This window comes from Phocoena phocoena, chromosome 15 (genome assembly GCF_963924675.1).
Source record: "Phocoena phocoena chromosome 15, mPhoPho1.1, whole genome shotgun sequence".
NCBI lineage: Eukaryota > Metazoa > Chordata > Mammalia > Artiodactyla > Phocoenidae > Phocoena > Phocoena phocoena.
Genome location: NC_089233.1, coordinates 67,523,645 through 67,534,619, shown reverse-complemented (window position 1 = coordinate 67,534,619; position 10,975 = coordinate 67,523,645). Strand labels below are relative to the sequence as shown.

The 10,975-nt window shown below is 41.7% G+C and overlaps 1 pseudogene; it reads left to right on the top strand.

The window, feature by feature from the left end:
* The first annotated feature begins 2,894 nt into the window (after positions 1 to 2,894).
* Positions 2,895 to 8,658, top strand: LOC136135416 (ubiquitin-like-conjugating enzyme ATG3 pseudogene; annotated as a pseudogene).
* The last annotated feature ends 2,317 nt before the right edge of the window (positions 8,659 to 10,975 follow it).

Here is a 10,975-nt window from a genome sequence, read left to right as displayed (position 1 = left end):
CCGATGCAGGGGACACAGGTTCGTGCCCCGGTCCGGGAAGATCCCACATGCCGTGGAGCGGCTGGGCCCGTGAGCCATGGCCGCTGAGCCTGCGCGTCCAGAGCCTGTGCTCCGCAACGGGAGAGGCCACAACAGTGAGAGGCCCGTGTACCGCAAAAAAAAAAAAAAAAAAAAAAAAGAAGAGGGTAATTGGAAAGAAATCAGGAAAATCAGGGCATTTTCTCAGAGGAAGTAATATCTAAGCTGAGACCTGAAGCATGAGAAGGCATCATCCAGGTGAGGTGTTAAGAGTATTCCAGGTAGAGGAAGGAGCATGGGCAAAGGACTTGAGGCAGGAAAGCAGCTGGCACCTCTTGAAGGCTCATGAGGCTGGAATATCCCAAGGGAGGCAGAGAATGAAGGAAGGTAAGGCAGGACAGCAGTCGGAGGCCAGAACAAGGACTTTTGAGACCAGGCTGACAAGGACCTGGAATTTAATTCCAAAAGTATTGGGAGCCATGAAAGAGATTAAAGTGAGTCTATTTGAGTTGATTCAGGAATTTTCTAAAACAATCACTCTGGCTATTAGGAGTGGCAGAAAAATGGATTCTTGAAGAACAAAATGGAATCAGGGAGACCGGTTAGAAGAGGCTACTATTAGAGTCATCCAGTCAAGAGGTGAAGGTGTCTGGTGGCAAGTCGGGATGGAGACAAGCAGGGAGGGTATAGAGGCCTCTGTCTTCTTGGGGCCCCGTGGCTGAGTGCCTTTTTCTGCCCACTACTTCTAAAAATCAGGGCTCAACCTTGATCTCAGTAACCTCTGTACTGGAGTCCACAGCCTCATTCCTGCATCCCAGAAGAATCCAGTATTTCTGACACTGACAATGACTATTTCCTGCCTGAATTCTCTAGAACAGTGCTACCTAATAGAAATAGAATGTGAGCCACATATGTAACTTTAAGTCTTCTAGTACGCCTTATGTTGGGTTGCACCACGCAGGTCTGCAAGGCCCAGCTTCAAGACCGAAGAAAGAGCTCAGAGTCAGCAACAATGGTTTAATGGATGGGGGAGCTTACTCATGTGAAGCAAGGTCCTGGAGTGATAGTCCAGGGTGTTCCCAGTTACAGGGGGAACTGGGGAATTGACATCAGGTTGGCTCATTTGTTACCAGCGAAACTAGCACAGGGGCATGCCCTTCACAACCGCTATAATAAGCTATCATGGTGAAGATGTTCTGATCTAAAGGTTAGAACAGTCACTAGCTGGGGCCTGGAGCAAACATGTAGGAAGGTCAGTCATGTGAGTAGGGTGTAGGGGAAGCAGGCATTGGTCAAGCAGGGGATGTGCAGAGAGTAAGAGAACAGCCATCTTGGGTGGCCTGATCATACACCTTAAAGACGTAAAAATAAACAGGTGAAATTGTAATAGTATTTTATGTCACCCTATATATCCAATAGTGTCATGTCAAGGTATAATCAATATAAAAATTATTAATGAGATATTTTACCTTTTTTCATGCCAAGTCTTCAAATTCCAGTGTACATTTCTGCTTCGAGCACACCTCATCTGGACTAGCCATATTTCAAGCATTCAATAGTCACCTGTGTTTACTGGCATCCTTACTATATAATGCAGTTCTGAATCTGCTCATGTGAACTCCTTGCCATCCTCTGCCCACATTTTAGAAAGTACATACATTTACCAAGGACCCATTTTAAGACTAGATTGACAGGTCATGTAATGCCCAGAACCATGAATATCAGATCTTCTGATGACTAGAACACAATTTTACCAGGCCCTTTGATAAAAGACCACATCATCACATGGTTATGTGATATCTGGGCCACATGACTTCCAAGCCTTCTGTTTAGGAGCTTTACCCCAGGCTGAAATTCCTCTAACATTTGCAATCTGGTTTATAAATCCAGTGCAGGGTTTGTCTTTTGGAAGGGATGAGGAGCTCTGTCAAAGGGCCAACTTCTCTTGGGCTTCCCTGGTGGTGCAGTGGTTGAGAGTCTGCCTGCCGATGCAGGGGATGCCGGTTCGGGCTGGGCCCGTGAGCCATGGCCGCTGAGCCTGCACGTCTGGAGCCTGTGCTCTGTAACGGAAGAGGCCATAACAGTGAGAGGCCCGCGTACCACAAAAAAAAAAAAAAAAAAAAAAAAGGGCCAACTTCTCAATAGCATTTTATCAGTAAGCAAACTGGGAGGGTGTGCTGAAGTCCTGAGGGAGATGACAGGCAGGCTGGTACATGAGGGCTGACCCAGAAGTCCTCTGTGAAGTAGGTCATGGTCAGAGATAGGGATTGTGCTTCAGCATCACCTGTGATACGGATGATGATTATGAGAATCATCATCATAATAACACTTATTATCTCATTTAATTCTTTTAACCCCCTTAAAGTTGGGTACTATTATTTCCTCTGTTTTACATGTAATGAAACCGAAGCTAAGAAAAGTTCACTGACTTGCCCAAGGTCGTCACATAACTAATGGGTGAAGGATCTGGAATGTGAGTCCCCATTCTACTTGTAGCCACTGTGCTACCCTGCCTCCTATAAAAACCACCACCAAGGCTGCCCCTTCCACTCCCATGACCAAGCTGTGGAGCTCCCTGGGAGCCAGACACTGTGCTAAAATCTTCACACGCAGTCACTCACTGAACCCTCCAAACAAACCTCGGAGGTGTGTATTATTATTACATCCTTCTTGGAGGTAAGGAAACTCGAACTCAGATGAGTTAAATAATTTGCCAAAGGCCAACAGTGAGCAAAAGGAAGAGGCAGTTTCAAGCCAGTCTCTGGAATCTGCACTCTCTCCCACTAAGGGACACCGGCTACTAGTGGTGGTGACATCAAACCACTACCACTGCTGCTGCTACAACCATTACCACCACGCACACTGGTGAGCAACCGATGGTGTGCCCGGGCCTGCGGGAGGTTTGTGTCTATTACTTCTAATCTTTGCAATATCCCAGTGCAATCGCTTTCATTATTAACATTATGTCGTGTAGCAGGAAACTGAAGATGAAAATGTTACTGGTCTTTCCCAAGGTCACACAGCTGCTAAGTGGTGGAGCTAAGACCGGAATCAAGATCTGCCTGTCTGACCAGTTGTGCACTAGAGCTGACTCGTATTGGTTTGAAAGAGTTAATTGTTAAATTATTAGGAATTTTGCAGACCAGTTGTTAAACACGGCCATTATTAAAAACTAAATGTTATACACTTACAATTATATAAATTATATTCACAAAAGATAATAAATACTCAAAAGTCATAAATTCCTAATTATTTTATTACTATTACATTGGTGTGATATATATAATATGTATATATATTGTACTATTGTCTGTTGTCTATGTTTTGGGGGTTATTTACATCTATTGTGTCCGTATGGTGAGGTGACCATTATAATGGTATGTGGTTGTCCATCTCTTTCCAGTTCCTCATTCAATGACATTAATTGCCAGCTTAAAACTGGTCACAATGAAAGCACTTACCCCATATAAGTGGTAAACATTACAAATTGGGACTTGGTTTTCTGAAGAACAAGTTGTTAAATATTTACCAGTCCACCACTATATGGGACCCACATTTTCCCACCATATCTTGCAGTCTTCCAAATCTTAATGTTCCTGCTAATGATCAGTGGTCCTCCAGCCTCCATCCCTCTGAGAACATGAGACTCCACCTCAGAGGATACAGGGGCGTCCCTCACATGGCCCTGGCCTTCACAAGGAATGGAGAGATGTCAGTCTCGGAAGTGCTTGCCAAGCAATGCCTGCTTTGGAGAGTCCTTTCTCCTCCATCCGTTTCTCCTGCATCCTTTTCTCCTGTATCTCCTCTCCAAGCTGGAGCCTACATTTAAAGATGTTCAAGTTTTTCCCATCTTTCTGGAGAGGAGGACAGAGATCATCTCCAAAATAGTCTGTCAATTCAAGGCAATGCCAATCAAAATCCAAAAGGAAATTTTCCCCAGCAAATGGAATATAATCAGCCACAAAAATGACAAATAGGAAAATATATTATGACTTGAATATATGCTTGTGACCTATTTCGTAGGGAGGGGAATGGTAGCGCAAAAGTAGAATTTAGAGTATGTTCACATTAATTTATAATATATAAACACATATATACATGCATATATACCATATTATTTATGTATTATATTTTATATGTGTAGTGTATGTAGATATTTACTGTATGTTATATACATATATTTGTGTGTGTGAGAGAGAGAGAGATAATACATTGGAAAAATAAAATTGCTGGTAGCTGGATCTCTAAGCAGTGGCACTATCATTGATTTTTTTAAAGTCTTTCTCGTATTTGGGGGAGACAAGGAAGGGATTAAGATTGTGCATTGCCATAATGCTGGGATGTGCCAGACTGACCTGGGTTCACATCTCATTTCTATCCTTCTGAGCCGCATGATTGCAGGCAAATCACTAAACCTCTCTGACGCTAAGTTTTCTTGGCTGTAAAATAGAGACTATACTAGTACCAGCCTCATAAAGACATTACAAGTCTTAAAAGAGATAACACACTTAGTAAAGAGCAAATGCTTGGTGAGTATGAATTCTGATGAGGAAAAGGAAGAGGAGAAAAAATGCACAGATGAATAAATATACAAGCTATTGAAACTCGGTTTAGTACCAAATTTCCCCCACGAAGAATCCAATTTCTTGGGAATATGCTGTGACCTTTAGTTGGCTTTCTATGAGAATGAAAGAGTGGAGAGCAGACACAAGAGACTGTTTTGTGTTTCCCTAAAATAAATTCAGTACCAAAAAGAATGAGAGAGTGATAAGTGTGAATCAGAGTCTACCTGCTTCTACCTTCCTCGCTCTGTTTTCTCCTTCTTCCCATGTCTGGAGTCAGGAAGCCCTCAGAGGTGTCTGCCCCACGTTGCCCCAAAACTGGAACTCTTTAGCTCCAGTGGCCAGAGCAGCTCTCCTCTAGAGCTGCAAATCCACAGGTAGGCAGAAATCCATACTGAACATACCGTAAGCCCATTTCCCCAGACTAATAAAAGCTCAGATCAAGGCCAGGTAAGGGGGATTACAGAAAAGATTCAACCTTTCATCCTGCATCCTCTGCTAGGCAACGTGTGCTGGACGTTTCTAAGAACTGCAGTTAGTGCCCTTTAACGTTGTAATAGAATGTAATTAAGCAAGCTCCATGCTGTGTGGTTTCTTAAAGCAGGACACAATGCAAGGAGCAGACTGGTGATAAGCTAGGAGAAATTGCTGGTCCTCTCTGCCTGGAAGCCATTCCTTAGAACCACAGACACCCAAATGTTGGGACTCAAGATGTCTGTGCTTGTGGACATATGGGAATATCTTCATTTCAACACCATCCTCTTCATTTCCACACACATACGGACTTTCACTCTTATGACACGCTCTCCACGCTTCTAAATGCTCACATATGCAAAGACAAGTACATCAGCATAAGCGTGGACTCATACAGATATGTGTATATACACCCCAGTATATACAGGGACCCACAAGAATGCACGTACAATCACATGCACACACACTACCCTCATTTTTTCAACAGCACCATCCATCACTTTGTCCCAAGCCAGAAACTGGAAAGATATTTGCAGCACTCCTTCTTATTCCCCACTTCCAACCTATCATCAAGTTCAGATGATTCTACCTCCTTTATAATCTTTGAGTTACTTCCCATTATTTTCTTGCCAATAGCCAACACCCTGATCCAAATCCAGGTCACCATCATTTCTCTCCTGGATGACTGAGTCTCCAAATATGAACAGAACCACTAGGCATGGTATGCAGGAATAAGAGGAAATATCAAAGGCAGATTCATGGGGCCAGGTAAAGAACCAGACCAGGGGACAAGTTTAAGAAATAGGGAAACTGAAGCCAATAAAAAATAGAGCTTGCAGAAGCTGATGTGAAAGACAAGGAGGAAAAAGGCCAGAAATATGTTTTAATAGAAACCAAGGGAAGAGAATTTTCCTAAGAAAGAACAACCAAAGGCAACATATCGCAGGAGATAAAATAAGAGCTCATTGAAAATTGATCTATAAATTTGACCACAAGGAAACCAATGGTGATCTTGACAAGAGCAGTTTAAGAGGGACGTTGAAAAATATTCAGAGGTGATTGGAGGTGGAAAAGTCAGGTGAGTGAATATAGACTACTTTTCAAATAGGTGGCTTTGTAATGACTTTAAACCATGAAGAGGAAGAGAGGGAGGAAGTACTGGGTAAAAGGGGACAGGGGTAATAATTGATTGCTCTGTATTCCCATTATCTGCACACTTTTCCATAGGGAACTGCTCTCCCAGAATTCCAACAATGAGATCCAGATAAGACAGCCAACATGAGCCCTCAGAGTGCTCCATTCCCTTGACCACTGTGATTGGTTCAAGGATAAACTTATGACCCAAGCTGAGCCAAATAGAATTCCTCCTCAGATTTTTTATTATTCAAACTTGATGGCGATGGCCCATTTTCCTTGTTGATCATAAGCTACAGGAATTTGGTCTGGCACGACCTACAGACAGGTTTTCATCACGTGGAAAAAACTGACCTGAAAGAATAACTCTAACATGAAGACAAGAGTAGAGATGAAAATGAAATAGTGGTCACATCTCAGAGTTCAGTTGTCTATGAAGCCAGCTCACTTCTGCCTCTTCCACAATTTGTTTATATCATATAATGTTTCCTTTTTTCCCTCTGCTAGTTTTAGTTGGGTTTCTGTCCCTTGCAACCCAAAGAATGTAAAACTGAAGGTCATTCCATAGATGAAAGCGATTTCCTTCAATTCTTTTGGATGAGCATATGGTCGGCTGAAAGATGGCCATCAGTAGAGGGAGAAAGAATGAAAGGACACAATATTATTGATGGAGGGAGGTCTTTGGGGCAACACATACAGGTAAAACTAGAGGGATTCACCTCGAACATTCAGTTGGCGGGGGTAGGATTGGTTATGTAAATTGTGGTGCCCAGTGCAAAAGGAAACTGTTGGGTCCTTTGTTCAAAAGTTATAAAGAATTTCAAGATGGTGATAGCAGAACATTAAACCAAACAAGGGGAGAAATCTGAGTGTATGTGACAGCACAGGTCACTGCCCATGGAGCCAATTCCTCTGAGATGTAAGGTCAGGAGGGACAGATGGCATGTGACAGGAACATTTAGGGGTGACAGTAATAAATTGAGGTGGAGACACTATTTCCCCAAAGGAGAGGTAGACTTATCTGCTGTGAAAGAAAGGGTTGGGTATGAGAGGGTGCAGAAGGAAGGTAAAAAGAAAGGTAAATGGACACGGAAATATGAAACACACATTCCCTGAAAATGTGCAAACTCGCCATAAGGATGATGTAGCAGTGACGAGCTGGAGCACCTTTGAAAGCCAGGCAGAGTTTGATTATACACCGCGGCATGCCCGTCAGCTGCCAGCCTCCCTACACAACCATTATTTGCTTATTTCAGGACTACCTGGCTGTTCTCTAAAATCAAAGCTTTACTAATAACCATATTTAGCGTTGAACAAGCGCTTGGTATTTCCCGAGGACTTCACAAGCACTAATTAGTTAATAATTCAATGTAGTTGAAGAAAAGGCATAAATTGCACATCTGCAAGAACCAGGTGCCTTTCTTGTTTGTGATGTAGGGAAAGGATCCTTACACCAGGTAACAGGGGTCTGTGAGTCCTGGAATTATATGCAGTGTATGAGTGTGTGTGTTTGTGTGTCTGTCTTTCTGTATGTGTATATGATTGTATGCATGCATGTATGTACACACATGTGTGAGTGTATATGCATGTGTGTGTGTACATGCACATGCATGTGTGTAAAAATACCTTCATTGGGTCCTCATAGAAACATCTGAACCAAAAAGAGTTAATGATCATACCATTGAAGAAGGAGCTTAAGATACAGACTCAGAAAACTTGGGTTAGGACACAGGTTCAGCCACCTACTGGTTATCCAAACTTGTACATATCAATTTCCCTCTTAGTGCTGGCGTTTCCTCATCTATAACATGGAAAGAATATCTTTCTCTCACGGTGTGAAGATTAAATAAAAGTCCTACCACAAAGTCAGAATTGATCAGTGTCTCAACTCTGTCTTGCATTTTCTCATTCATTTCATAGCTGGACAGCAAAGACAGTCTAAAACTCCAAATTTGCTCAGCTATATGTGAGGAGAAAGAGGAGGAAGATGTAAGAAAAGCTGCAGATATGGAAGAATATGAAGAGAGTGAATTGTTGGAAACAGATGAGTCTACTCTTGGTGCAAGGAAAATAGTAGAAATTTGAGAGCTAAGGCTGAGGCTGCTAGTTTGCAAACCAGAACTTATGACCTTTACGTCACTTATGGTAAGTATTACCAGATCCCACAACTATGGTTGTGAGCCATGATGAGCCATGGTAGACTTTATCAGTTGAGTATATGTGTGAAGTCAAGTTCATTTGAAGAAAACAGTGACCATTTAAATCACTGTTATCTCTCACCGCAACCTATGTGTTCAGTGTCCCCAGGCAGGCAGGCCTGATGATGAAGAAAACCATAGACTGTTGCAGAAAGAAGGGTGTTCATATACATCTTCTAATTTTCTTGAAATGTGTTCAAACCATCATTCCAACAATAAACTATAACTACACTAGACATTAGACAATGAAACAAGTAGAACACGGAAGCTAGCTGTCTTAATTATTGGTTCTGATTTTTAAAGAATCTACCCATACATGTGACCATTGGTCATATTCACCAATATGTAAAATTTCTCTAATAAAGGGACTTACATGTTTATGTATTTAATTTCTTAAATGTCCCATTATGAAAATAAAAAGGTGTGCGTCCCTAAGAGGACATTACACACAGTTCCTGCTTTGTGTTTCTTGCCTCAATACAGAGATTCTTCCATTTCACTTGCTATTAAGGAAATCTTGTATCCTTAACGCAGTCTGCTGCTGTCTTTCTGTTAATCACTATCTTCATGTAAATCCTTCATAGAATCTTTTAGTCTGATTAACACATTCAGAGACTTGACCACATGGTAAGGGAGAAAGCCAGGCTTCAAACTGAGATCTGCAGTCCAGTGTTCTTTCCTGGACACCATTCAGGTTTCATTATTGGCTTAAAGCAAAATGTACTGGAAAGATCCTGAAATAGGGATGGCTGGGCATAGAGACAGTGTATCCCAGCCTCTGTCTTCACCATCCCCCTCTGCCTCCAAATGACTGAACCCACCAACTCTGAGAGCTGAAAACAGACAGACCATCTCTGGGTGGGAGTGATTCAACCCACTCACACCATAGATTTTAAGAAATAAAGAGACCTGAGAAAGACTCACCCTACAGAATCACCCTGACATTGGGGTAGAAGGTTGATAATAGTTATCGATGACTAACAGTGAATAGATCAGCTAAGAAGACAAAATTCTGGATTTGGAATCAGGCACAAACTTGAATATTTATTTAGAGAAAGAAAATAAATCACAATAAACTACATTTTTTTTAAAGTGACAGATAACACTAACATTACAAAATCCTGGAAAATAACATAATATTTGTATTAATCAGCACACAGACGCAACACTGTGATAGTTCTTACCTTTGGTTTGCTGCATATTCTTTGATCTCCTTTTCACATGACGATGAGCATGTAATGTTTTCTATGGAGAGAAAAGAAAGTGAATTCAGAATTTCTAAATTATTTTCACCCTGGCATGGTAGAGCAAAGCCAGTTTGTTTTTTTGTTTGTTTGTTTGTTTGTTTTCCAGTTCACCAATTCATTATTGGAAATGCCACCAAAATGTTTACAATTGTGCAAATTTGAGAATTCTTCTATCAAGTTTATTTTCTATGTGAGCTATGAAATTTTAGGGAACTTCTAATGTTTTCTTGTACAACAAGTAAAGTGCTATTTGGATGGGCAACATTCATGATGCAGGGCTTTGGGAAAACCCCATGCAAATAAAAGGCCCTGAAGTTAACTTTTACTAGCTTCTCAGTAAATTCATAGCTGATTGCCTTACAAGGTCCCACCTTGATGGTCCTTGGGCACCTCTTCCAACTCATTGCCTATCACATCTCCCTTTGTTCAGTCTTCTCTAGCTGCTCAACCTTCATGTTGTCACCTAATGTTCATGCTTTATTCCCATTGCCAGACCTTTGCACAGGCTGTGCCCCCTGCCTGGAGTTCCCTTTCTACTACATAATTCTTCATTTCACTAGGTCCTTCAGATCCTCCTTTAGTCTCCGTCACCATTCACTTCTGAATTCACCATTCTGCCTTCCCTCCCTTTATCAAATCCCCTACCATAAGCTTACTTAACATGATGCAACTCTCTCTCAAAACACCAGACACAAGTTTGCATATTGTTCTAGGATTATTTAATTCATCTCTCTGTCTCCCAAGAGAGCTCCAGGAGGCGGGGGGGGGGGGACCACATCTGCTTTTGTTCCTGCATCATATTCCCAGTGCCTGCTACACAGTATGGATCATAGTGGGAGTTTAAAAAATATATACTGATTACATATAGATAAGTAAGGGAGAAGAGACATAAACTGAAATTGATCAGTAATCTCCTTCTCCCTGTGAGAAAAAAAAAATCTAGAAAACAAACTTTGGTTTCCCTTTGGCTTCACTTCACCTGAGTCAACTGCCTGTTGGTGGATCTCAGATATCTAGCCAGCCTCTATGAAAATATCTTCATCCTAAAACATGCCTTTTGCACTTTGAGAAACCACAGATAAATACCAGAGAAAATCAAAAGTTGAGGTCTGGGGTGAAAAGAAATATAGATGAAATGTTTAATAAAATGTTTCAGGAGAGGATACAGATGTAGAATAGCTTTGAGGAGAAGTTGAGGTTGGGCAGCTGTGTTTTCCAAAAAGATCAAATATACCTTGTCCTACCTTCAGATGCCAGCCCAAACTCCCCACCAGAGCATGGTTTGTGGATGGGTCTTGGCCTGTCTATATGGTAGGAACACTGGTTCCTGAAAAGTTCTCTC